Raw genomic sequence first — 13,406 nt, 5'->3', positions numbered from 1 at the left:
GATAAGTTTCCTACCCCGAAAAGGCTTGCAATGAATGTTAGGTGATGGAGACCTGTAAGAGTGAGAAGATATCCTGTTCTGGGAGAGTGTGGCAGTTTCAAAGAGTCTCGGCTTCCCTTCCTGGATATCTAGTGACAATAATCTCTAAAATTACTTAGTTATAGTTTCCTAAAATCTGTGATTACAAATCACTCGCTAATTCACCCAACTCCAAACTAGGCTTGAAGATGAATAGGATATGTTTGATATGGAAATTGGAAAAAGAATGAACAAGGTCAGAACTGATTATTTTATATTTGAAACATATATTTCATATATTTAAATAAATATATTTAACATATACATAATTTAATGCTTCTCAAAGTTCTGCAGGGCATTAAACTGACATTGCAGAGACACTTCTGAATTTATGAGATCAGTTTTACCCTGATGACAAACCAGTATAAGATCTCAAAAGAAAAGAGAGCCATGGACCAATATCCCTTATAAACATAGACACAAAAATCTTGAACAAAATTTTAGTAAATCGAACCCAACAACATTTAAAAGGGTAAGACATCATGACCAGTGAGGTTTATCCTAGGAATTCAGAGTTGGTTTAACATCTGAAAACCAACCAATGTAATTCACTATATAAATAAAATAAAGTAAAAAACCAAAACGATCATTTCAGCAGGTACAGGAAAAGCACTAGTGAATGGGTAAGTGAACTTTGGTAACCATATGCAATACAATAATACTCAGAAATAAAACGGAACAAAATATCCCTGCATGAACAAATGCCAAAAACAAGATGCCACAAGAAGGAAGTCAAATACAAAAGACCGTACTAAATAATTTCATTCTTAAGAAATTATAGGAAAAGCAAAATTGGACAAGCTTAATTTCATAATCCTACTAAAGGCAAACTTCACACCACAAACATGGCTAAATCCACTTTGGCCATGCAGAAGCTGCAAATGTGTATTAAATAATGTCGTCAAGTAGTTAATTTTAACGCTTGGCTTTTTTCTTTATTCATTTCCAAAATAATGAATTGACATCCTAGAAAACTTCAGAAGTGGTCAATGACTTTCTTTTTGTAATATCTTTAGGAACTCATGGATTTTTATATATGTGATATGCTTCAACCTATTGCCATTATTACTATTTTTTATGCTCATATTGCCTCAATTTGAGATGTTTTTCAAGTTGGTCCTTTTGACAGATTTGTCTCTGATAGATTTCTTGCTTTCAGGCATTCAGTAGATCACAATATATTCAAGATAACTCAGATAAAACCAGTTCTTTTCTTGAGAAGTGGATAAAAACTTTGAGGCTAATAATTTTACCATAAAAATAATATTTATAATGGAGTTGTCTCAGAAAAAAGTTTATTTGCAAAATGCTTGGCAGTTAAAAAAAAAAGCCAGTGAAGACATTTTTAATAAGATTATGTGGGAAGGATGCTGGGTAGCACTTGTAATTGGGGTTGAAAATTTTTTTTCTTTCTGGAGATCAAAATGTTTCACAACAAAGGCAGTCTAGGGTGAATTTTTCCCTCTATGATGATAAATGGTTCACAATTTGGCTCCTTTAGTTCATATTTTTCAAGGCTAAGCAGTCAACAGCAAACAAAATTGTGAATGTTTTTACTGCTACATAATAAAATAGTTGCAATGAAAATGAAATTTGCTAGTTGGGTAAAGAAAGTTGGTTGTGGGAACCTTGGGTCATCTGAGCCTCTTAGTTCATTTCCAAGTGATGAAAATAATAGATTAGTTTTGAAATGAATAAAAACATCAATTCTCTTTCCTTTGAAGTGGATTGCACCTGCCTGAGCAGAACATTCCAGGATGGAGGGTTCTCCCTGTACCTTCAGTAGCTTTAAGGTCTGAGAAAATAAGCACAGACCTGTGGAGGAAAAGGAGTAGGCAAAGAGAATGGTTTAATGGGTAGCTAGAATTCCAATTTAGGAGATAAAGACACCTGAGCAGAAATGAGCATGCCTCATACCAGACAATGAGGAGGCAAGGTCAACCTGGTAAGAAGACTCATTTGTTAACCAGTATATTCTGCTGAATGTTTCACTTGTTTCAAAATATCAACCTCTAAGCCAGTAAAGTCTTCTCTGCAAGATGTGGAGACTATCTTAGTCAAGACAGACAATGGACAAATGAAGGGAGTTGCTGCCTGAGAAAGAAAGTAAAATTAGGGAAGAGACTTCTTTTCCAATTCTGATTCCTCTTCTCTTCTTTCCTGCTCAAAACAGTTGGAATCTTATACCTACCACAGCATTTTCCAGAACAGCAGGGCAAACCCATTGGTGGTATCATGGCTATTGTTAAGGAAGAGGAAGAAGGAGAAGGGAAGGAAAAAAAAAAAAAAAAGGCAGAGAATGAAAGATGTCAGGGTGCATTTTACATGGTAAAGGGAAGTAGTGTTTTCTAAAATGTTTCCATTTTTCATACATTCCCACATAAATACTCACCACTCATGTACATATACAGTTGTGTGCACACGCATACATGTGTGTGCAGGTGTGTGTGAGTGTTCTAGGTTGTGACTTGAAATGTATTTTTAGGATAGGTACTGGTGAAAAAACTTTAAAGCTACTTCACAGCCCCAGTGAATCTTGTGGATCTTTGGGGTTCCAGCAATGTCTTCCTCTGAAGAAGGGCACTTAATCTTCAGATCTTGAAAGGAACTTTTGAAGGGAAATGATAATCTCCCTCTTGATCTGCCCCTTCTTCCCTCTTGCAGGCAGGCACAGGCAGGGTTTTGCTTTAATTAATGGCAAATTTCTGGAGAAATAATATCTAGAATCTATCTATTGTTGCTTCTGATAGCTCTGTAATTCTGGAACAAATCGTTCTTCAGCAAATTGGCCAAAGAATTCCAGAGGTGAATGATTTCGGGAGTATAACAAAACATCAAAAACCACTGACAAGAGGTGGCAAAGGAATACTGTATTTCGTTCATATTTTTATTGGTCAAATCTCTAGTTTGCGGAACACTAACTTTTGGAGAGACCATGTCTAGTTTTTACAAAGTAACCAGGACTAAGACCCACCAACCCCAAATCACAGGAGCTGTCTGTTGCAGGTTCCTAGACCCGAAGCCCACCTTGAATCACAATTTGTAATGACTGGACCTGGGAGTCTGCACATCAGACAAGTTTCTTCTTATGTATATATGAGACAGAGTGAGAGAGAGTGTGTGCACACAGGCGGGAGGGGCTAGGGGAGAGGGAGAGAGACTCTCGAGCAGATGCTGTGCTGAGCCCAGAGCCTGGTGGGGGGCTTCCCTTCCCACCCTGAGCCGAAACCAAGAGGAGGACAGTTAACTGACTGTGCCACCCAGGCGCCCTTCTCCGGCGATTCCTATATTAGAACTTGAGAATTTTAGGCTAGGCCTAGTTCTCAACAACTATCTGCTGAATGCCAGCAGTGAGATTCAAATGATATAAAAGCGTGCTTCCTACTTACCACACTTCCAGAGAAGGAGCCTAATTTTGCGGGCGAAACTTCCCCATCGTGGACCTCCCCCTGGGCTTGTGCTCCATCTCTCCTTGGTTCCAGCTTTGCTTGGCACTGCATGCTTACTTTGCATTCTTCTCCCCCGCCCCTGTACTTGCAAGGAGCCTGCAGGGTCATTAGAAACTGTACACTTTGAGATCCTTAGAATAGTACCTCCTCCCTTCTTCCCTGGCAGGGCTCTAGGCAGCTTTTTGAGCCCCCGACAAGATTAAATTCCCTGGCCCCGCATCCTCAAAGGGAACCTAACCTGCCCAAAGCTCCACAAACCACACCCTTGCAATGTTTTATTATCTCAGCGATTGTACATGCATACCTTGTAATTGTATTAACAGCAAGGGGCCAGGACATTCTGTGATCTTCTAACAGGAACCAACTTGTTGTTTTTCCCAGCTTTCAATCAAATTTAATCTGTGTGCACATTCTTTACCCTAGGTATGTTCTACACAGGTTTCCCACCCCCAGTCCTTTTCAGGTTCAATCTCTGTGTTATTTACTCTCCTTCTTCTTGCTGCTGCTTAAACTCGTGGGAGTATAATTAATTTGCTCTTTGTGGCTCCCCAATGACTATTTGGGGGTGAATTAGCCATGCTCAGTAGCTAGAACCAGGGATTGGGCTCCATTTGTTCAGCCACCCTTTTGTGCCAGATTAGGAGTGTGTCTGGTGCCAAGATCCAGCTGTGTTCAAGAAGGTCAGAGTTAAGGGCAGGAATGCCTGAGGCTTCGTGGTGAGGACACAGCAAGGTAAGGACACCAGTCATACCTTTAGGGGAAAAGCTTATAGCTGCAAAGTGCTAGAAACTAGTCAGGGGTTGTTGTAGATCTCTCAGACCCCATTATACATTCTTGTACATTAAGGCCATTGCCTGTACACTCTCAGGACCACAGCCTGCCTTCTAAGATGGCAATCTTGGCTACCCATTTCTAATGTCTTCCATATTTCTTCAAACCTCAGAATCCATGGGATCTTGCAAGAAACATCCAAGAGCCCCATTCTTGTCACTATGCACAGTGGTCCTGCCTTTCAGGGCAGATTGAACCATTTTCTTTCCTCAGTGAAAACAGAGAAACAAAATCCAGGCTTAAGGAAATGAGAGTCAAATGAATCATTCTGGAAAACACCGGAAGGCAATTGGAGAAGATTTTTCAGGTTAGCTTGGTTAAAAACTGTCATAATTCTCAAGGCAGTATATTTTGACTTAGCAGTGGAACACTAGCCTGAAAAGTGCCATAATCTTTAAGGTTGCTTTTACACAGAGTTGTTCTCATTGCTTTTTTTTGAAGCATGGAATTGTGTTATACCCACAGAATATCTCATCCTCTCCCCCTTTCTCATTCCTAGTCCCACTTCTGGCCTTTGGAACTTTTAAAAGATTTTTAAAAAATTTTCTTTCCAAATGATCCAGTTTACCTCTTTAAATATAGGATATGTTGCAACTTCTCTGAAGTTTTGACTATTTTTTAAATAAATGGTCATCAAAAATTCCTGAATTTGGAGCCATACGAGTTGAACTCAAATCTCAAGTCATTGATTTAATCTCTTTGAAATCTGTTTTTTTGTTGTTGTTGTTGTTGCTGAAAAGTGACAATAATGATGTTGGTCCAAGACAGACACTGCTAGTTACCAACCCAAAATCACACTAGTCTTCAGACTTACTGACACAATTCTGGTTTTTCACAATAAACCTGGCCAAAGCAAAACAAAACCTTTAGTTCTCCACTTCCCCAGCAGGGAGAGGTTGCTGTGTGACACCATTTTGGTGAATGAGGTGTGTACAGCCATCACAAGGCCATCCTGTCAACACTACCTATAACAGATCAGGGGCAGACCCAGCTCCACAGCTGCCTTCTGCCTTTGTTTTTTCCCTTCCTCCAACCCAGAAGTTGGTAATGATGTCTAGAGTAGAACATTTATCTATGTCCAAGAGGACAAGAGGCACAAGTTGAGGATGAAAGAAAAAGACGGGGATGCAGGTTTCTGTACTGGCCCTGGATTGTAACACTCCAGTACTTTTCTTGCATGGAAAATAAGCACCTGCTTGATCAGGCCGTGCTAGGTGGGTGCCTATGACATACAGCTGAATATAATCCCTCATAGATTTGGTGTGGAAATAGGAGACAATAAACTATAAGAATGCATGTATGCCTGCTGCGTAGTACTTAGCATATTTTGTTTGAAGAAAGTATATTAGTGTTGTAATGAGTACTGGGTATTATATAAGACTGATGAATCACAGACTTCTACCCCTGAAACAAATAATACTTTTTATGTTAATTAATTGAATTTAAATTTAAAAAGTAAACGAAATAAAAATAAATTAATAAAATGTTTAATACAGAAAAAGTATATTATATTCCCCCCTAGATTATAAAATAGAACACAGAAAAATTCCAACTTTTTCTGAATCTCTAAAGGCCTGATTATGAATGTTTGTCTTAACATTACTTTGAAACAGGCAGAAATAAACATTATAAACAAGTTTTATTGTTGTTGTAGAATGTGCTACCCTAAACTATGGCCTACTGCCATGTGTTAAGGGACGAATATGTTGGCTTGTTGCTCAACTCCATCTTTGCTGTCATATGCCTCCCTGTACTGTCGATGCTAGAATCTAAAAACCACAGCCCAGAGCACATGCAGCTCGGGTTCTCGGTGTGATTTTGATTTGGCCAATTAGATGCACTAGCATGAGATTTGGAAAGTGGAGATTAGGAGGAGGCCACACTAGGCTATGTCTGCTGTGTCTGCTGCTTTCTGTTTTCCTGCAGCAACATCAGCAGAGATCCCAGGCTCTGGCTTTGTGAGTTTTGCTAGGCAGGACTCCCTGCATCCACTCTGCAGACATAGACTGTGGCCGGTGTGACGTGGTCTGGAACTGGAGCAATGGTGGCTTCCTGATTGAGAAAGTACTTTTATTCTCATGGACTCTTGATGCTAGTGGAGTTCTGACTTCACTGCTCCTTTGATGACCTGGCTCTGGGGTGCAACTTTGAGAGTTTTCTGAAAGTTAAAGGTGGAGTCTGTTTCATTAGTCCTCCCAGCTTTCCATAAGCCATTGACTCCTTTTATGTATCTCTTCCCCCTTAAATTAGGTATAATTGGTTCTGTTCTCTGCACTTGAACTCAGAGCTGTTGAGCTTCTATTAGTGTTGTTTACAAGATATTTCCAGCTTTAAGGGGCACCCTCTTTTCCATCTGAACCTCTGATTATGGGCACAGATGTTGGAGATGTAGACTGTGCGTGTCCCTGAGTGACCACTGTGAACAGCGTCCTTTGAAATCCCCTCCAATGGAAATGGGATACAAGTGAAAATAACCTTTTATTTAAGTTGTCGATATTTGGGGGAAATTTATTATCACGAGATTATCTGTCTTATTCCGAAATGACATAGAACTTAGAACCTAAGAGATTCGACTACTGTTTTAATAATAACCCTAAAATATGTGGCATTGGCTTAACAACTGGTCAGAGAGAATCAAAGACACAATTGCTGAAGACTGGAGAAATGGATTTTCTGGTGGCGAAACATTTGGAAGAGGTGTTGTCTACAGTAAATTGGAAGGTAAAAGGCACACCTAACTTTAGGGAAGAGATTGAAAACATTAATATTACCATTTAATTTGCTGCTATCAACTGCATTTGGCACAATATTACAAGAAAGAGATATGTTCGAAGAAGAATTGGTCAGTTTGCAACAATAAAAAGAAAAGACTAGAGAGTCTACAAATTCAGGGATTCAAATGCAACTGGTTTTCAACCTAAACAGTAAAGGATAAAATTGATACTTTGAGCCACAAGGAACTATTAAAACCCAGCTTTGTAGCAAGCAAATCACTGAACATGGATTAGGGTGTGGTGGCCTGAAATTCCTTTCAGTTGGACCTGAAATTCCTTTCAAAATAACATAAAATGGTTTGGTGGAAAGGTGTTCTCACTGCTAGGGTCAAGGAACCTACAATGAGGAAGGGAAGGAAGAAGGGAGGGAAGGAAGCAGAGAAAGAGAGGGGTAGAGATAGAGATGGAGACAGAGAGACAGAGAAGGAGAGATGGAGGGAATCAGGCCTTGGTGCAAGAAAGCACAGAAATATGACAAATACATATGTCTAGAAAGGAAACATGGGAGTAGATAAGAAGTCAACCAAATTTAAGTTTGGAAGAGTTTTACCTAAAAGAGGTACCAACCTGGATTAAATGCCACTGTGACTGAGACTTAAAATGACCCTTGGCCCCTTGGATGAGAAGTATGCTGAGAAAACTGCTCAATCTCTAAGGCAAATATATTCTCCACTGCCTACTTCAGGCAAGGTCAAGAAGAATCACAGAAAAAGAGGAGCCTCCCAAAGGTAAAATCCAAGGACCATGGAGATGAATACATAGGGGAGCCCCTCCTAGGAAACGTACATGAAGCCTGTTCAGGACAATTCCTCACCTTTGGGGTAGGAGGACTAAAACTTCTGCTCAGTCTAATATCAGAATTATAAAAGGCCAGTGACTGCTGTGTGTTTCCCATTCTTCCTATTGCTATTAAAGGATTATTTTATTAAAGCATTTATTAAAGTCATCCTGATCCTACTCCCAGGCAGATCTCTGGATCAAGAGGAGATGTACATGGACCTGGTGGAGAGGATAGTATTCTCTGATATGAAGACGGCCACACATCACCCAGAGGTCCTGGGTTTTGATCTTGATATCATCACTGGGACTTTTAAGTTCTCTTTGCTCAGAAGGGATCAAGTAAATGCATTTTGTTGGCAGGAAGGAGGATGAAAGAAATATTTCATGCCCAGAAGAGAAGACTATGGTAATAATCAGTACTGTTCATCGGCTTTACTTCTAATGGGATTATCCTTCTCCTCCTCCCATTTTTAAAGTTAGGCCTGGCTATGGGTCTTACTTTGGCTAATTAAATATGAGGATAAGTGATGCTTGTCTTTCCTGAGTACCATTTTTTTTTTAACTGTGGTAAAAACCACATGACAAAATTTACCATCGTAACCACTTTTAAGTGTACTATTCTGTAGTTTTAAGCATATTCCCATGAATGTACTTATGAAACCCAGAACATTTTCGTTTTGCAAAACTGAAACTCTGTACCCATTAAATAACAGCTTCCCTTTTTATCTTCCCTCCCCTCTACCCCGTGACCACCATTGTACTTTCTTTCTTTCTTTTTTTCTTTCCTTATTTATTTGATAGAGAGAGATCACAAGTAGGCAGAAGGCAGGCAGAGAGAGAGAGGGAAGCAGGCTCCCCGCCGAGCAGAGAGCCCGATGCGGGGCTCGATCCCAGGACCCTGAGATCATGACCTGCGCTGAAGGCAGAGGCTTAAACCACTGAGCCACCCAGGCGCCCCTCACCATTGTACTTTCTATATAAATTTTACTACTGTAGGTACCTCGTATAAATGGAATGAATCACGCATTATTGTCATTGTGGACTATTTTATTAACATAATGTCCTCATGGTTCATCCATGTTATAGTATATGACAGGATTTTCTTCCTCTTTAAGGCTGAATACTATTCCATTGTATGAGTAGTCTACATTTTGTTTGTTCATTCAGCTGCCTATGGGCATTTGTGTTGCTTTTACCTCCTGGCTACTGTGAACAGTGTGCTATGCTGAGACCCATTTTTAAAAAGTCAGTGTCTGATTCACCATACTCGCTCTTTTTCCTGCTGTTGTGAACAAAGAGGCATACAGTAAGAAAAATTCTCTCAGTCTGGATCCCTGAATTATTGAAATGAGCAGTGTTCCCTGCTGACGTACAGTGAACAGATAGAGTGAATGAGAAATAAACCTTTGTTATTTCATTTATTTATTTATTTATTTTTAAAGAATTTTATTTATTTATTTGACAGACGGAGATCACAAGTAGGCAGAGAGGCAGGCAGAGAGAGACAGAGAAGCAGCCTCCCTGCTGAGCAGAGAGCCTGATGCGGGACTCAATCCCAGGACCCTGGGATCATGACCAGAGCTGAAGGCAGAGGCTTTAACCCACTGAGACACCCAGGTGCCCAAACCTTTGTTATTTTAAACCACTGAGATTTTAAGATCCTATTTCCCCTTTTAACTTTTAAAAGTTAAAAGTTTTTTTTTTTTAAAGATTTTATTTATTTATTTGACATACAGAGATCACAGGTAGGCAGAGAGGCAAGCAGAGAGAGAGGAGGAAGCAGGCTCCCTGCTGAGCAAAGAGCCCGATGCGGGGCTCGATCCCAGGACCCTGGGATCATGACCTGAGCCGAAGGCAGAGGCTTTAACCCACTGAGCCACCCAGGCGCCCCTAAAAGTTAAAAGTTTTAACTTTTAAAATTAAAATTTGACTCTTTCAAAGTTCCCAGGGAAAAACAATGAAAGAGGCTTTTACAATGAAAAGGCTGCTATGTTTGAACCTTACACCTCCATTGGATCACTTTGGTTATACCTCCTTTGTGAGTTTTGTTTGTATGTTTGTTTGGTTTTTTGTTTTTGTTCTTGTTTTGTTTTCTATAGCCATATCCATGACTTCTGTTTCTTTAGTTGGCCAAAGCCTGGAGAAATCCCAGTTCCCAATTTCTCATTCCTTATCTGTTTATCATCTCGTTTTCTGTACTTTGCATGGTCAATGTCATTGCACCCTATATATTTGATAGGAATACATTTGAGCATCAAAACCCTCTAATAACAGAAGTTGGGAAGATGGTAGTTAATTTTCTCCTTCTCATTAAAATCACAGGATTGAGGGGTGCCTGAGTGGCTCAGTCAATTGAGCATCTGACTCTTGATTTTGGCTCAGGTCATGGTCTCAGGGTGGTAGGATTAAAACTCTAAATCAGGCTCTATGGCCTGGCTTGGAGTCTGCTTGGGATTCTCTCTCTCTCTCTCTCTCTCTGTCTTCATCTCCCCCTGCTCTCTCTGTGTCTCAAATAAGTAAATCTTAAAAAAAATAAATAAAAAATCACAGGGTTTATATGGTGACTCCATGACCAACTGGGATGCTGTCTCCTATGTCATCTTTCTGTCATTCTCATTTTACAGCTAGTCATCTGCTAATATGACTGATCCAACTTTATTCCTCATGTGTACATTTTGGCCAGCAGGAAGGATAAAAGAAAAAGAAAGAAATGCTCTCTTTCTTTAATGCAACTTCCAAAAGCTGCATATAGCCCTTCCACTTATATCCCATAGTAGAATTTAGTCACATCACATGTATTAAACGAAGCAGGGAAACATGGTCTTCTTTCTGATCAATGATATTCCCTGCTTCCAGTAAATAACATGGAGGTTCTACTTTTGAAGAAGAAGAAAATAGATTTGGAGGTTTAACTAGCTATGGCAGGCTGAATAACAGTCCCTCAAGGATATCCACCTCCTAATTCCCAGGATATTCCTCTGAATGTGTAAAAATGGAAAAATGACTTTGCAGTAAGGACCCTGAGATGGGGAGATTATCCTTGACTCTCCAGGTGGGCCCCGTATAATCACATGGATTCCTAAAAGCAGAAAACTTTTCCTGGTTATGGTCAGAAGGCAGATGTGACCACAGGAGTGTCAGAGAGGTTCCATGTGAAGAGAACTCAGCCCACCACTTCTGAGTTTGGAGAAGAAAGGGGACCATGAGCCAAGGAATGCAGATGGCCTTTATAAAGCTGGAAAAGGCAGGAGAACAGATTCTCCCCTCAAGCCTCCAGAAAAAAAACACAGCCCAGCCAGCACCTTAATCTTAACCCAGGGAGACATGTTGGACTTCTTCTGGCCTATAGAACTGTAAGACAATAAATGCCTGTTGTCTTAAGCTACATTGACAGTCTGTTACAGAACAATAGAACACCAGTACACTACCATCCCAGCCACAGTGCCTCTCTTTAGCCACCCAGATATCTGTGCACACGTTTTTCTTCACACACAAAATAGACTCACTTTCTGTCCAAAGGAGAAACCCCTTAAATCCCATCCATCTCTTCCATTTACTAGACACCCCCTTCTAGATCTTTAATTTAGTCTGGTGTTTTACAGTATTTTGACTAATATCTCTGACTAGACAAGGAGAAAAGAACTCTAATGAGGCTTCGTGTTTGCTTTTGACCCTATAAGGAAGCCATGAGAAAATTTAGTTACAAGGTGAGGATCAATTGACTCTACTTAGGAAGGCTTTGAAGAGCTCTTGTCCCACGATCTAAGAAAATCTAAGAATTAGCATTGTCCCCAGCATTGTACTCCTTTTCTAAGAATTTCGTTTTGGCTACTTCCCTGTATTGAGACCCCTTTTAGGATACATAACCTAGTGTGTCAGTGTCTTTAGACTGGAGAAGTAATCTTCATTTCAGATGCTCATGTGCTCCTCCTTTTTTAAAGCCTTAAATAAAACATATAAAATCCCTGTATACTATTGATTTTTCCCTTTATCAAAATGGAAAAATTAAAACAAATGACATTCTGTTTTAGTTAGGATATAGAAAGTGTGACAGTCATCTCCGTCCTCATATGGAAAAACAATTACATAAACTTAGGAACTCATATATTAAAAGAGAGAGAGGTTAAATGCAAAAAAAAAAAAAAAAAAAAAAAAAAAAAAAGCCAAAAGAAACTAAATGCCAGAGAAGGGTCAAATCTTAGCAATACATATAAATACATAATAGTGATAGCAATGTAGCTGATTTTTTTTCAGAAATCACTCAAAAGTGTTATTTGCCAGGAAAAGTAAAACTAGTGAAAAATTTAAAATAATTTCTTAATTATTTTTAGTAAACTAAACTTTAAGCTTTTGCTTGATGTGAAAATGTAACTTTTAATTTAGTTGCTAATTTATCATGGAGACATTGTTGAAAGTTTTTCTTTTAGTACTTGACATAACTGATTACATATCAAATAATTTTTATCAAGTTAAGCAATAAAATATGAACTATTTTTGTTTAATTTTCAAACTCCACCTCACCCCTGAAAGCATGGGAACAACATCACCAGGCCAAGTAGCCCATACCTATGTTCAGGTTATCTCTTGAAATGTGACTTTGAGATCAAACAATTGAGCAAGAGAAAGTCCTCGATTCATAGCCTTCTATTAGCCATAGTTTTGTGGAACTGATCTGGCATACATTTGTACCTTCCTTGAATCCAATGTCAGTGCTGCTCATGTGATACCCCTAAAAACTCAAAACTCAACAAAAGGAATAAAATACGAAGTAATAATATTTTATTAGGTAGAGTTGCACTTTGGAGAGCTGTATTCTATTCTAATATTACATTTTTTTCCTTAACACTCCCCAAGGAACAGTTTTTGTCCTGTTTGGTGCAACAGTGCATTTAGAATGCATAATCTAAATGAATTTAAAGCATTGAGAGAAAATATTTATAAAGTGCATATTTGCAAGAAAAATATATTTTCCCTGGACTATTTAATTTAATTTGTCTTCTTACATATGTTATATGTATAAGGGGTTACTGCCCCCCCTAAAAAGATTCCCTAACTTGATTACAGAATCAGTGATCCCAAAGTTCGTTTAATAAAGATTCATTCTGGAGTGCATTTTTTCTAGGGACTTCAGTCATTGTATAGTGTACAGTGTGTCCAGTCTGAGATCTTTGAATAATTACAAAGGTAATAATAAGATGTCATGTGCTATTTTCAATATTTCAAAATGCTTTGACACAATCATACTTGTGCTGGGCTTTCTCCCCCTAATGTGCTCAGTTTTATAGGTCTTTGTTCTTTAAAAACAAGACATCAAATTGTTGCTTAATTACTTGATGAAATTGACATCTCCTTCTGGCCCAATCACCTACACTGCCCTCTGCCTCCCACAGCTTCCTCCATCTGTGTGGCCACCATTCCTAATCCCTCTTAGAGATTTGTCAGAATTTTTAACAAAACAAAAAAATGAAACAATTGTTGCTCACTAAGTAACTAT

Source organism: Mustela erminea, chromosome 4 (genome assembly GCF_009829155.1).
Source record: "Mustela erminea isolate mMusErm1 chromosome 4, mMusErm1.Pri, whole genome shotgun sequence".
Classification (NCBI taxonomy): Eukaryota; Metazoa; Chordata; class Mammalia; order Carnivora; family Mustelidae; genus Mustela; species Mustela erminea.
Note: the sequence above shows the minus strand (reverse complement) of the source record.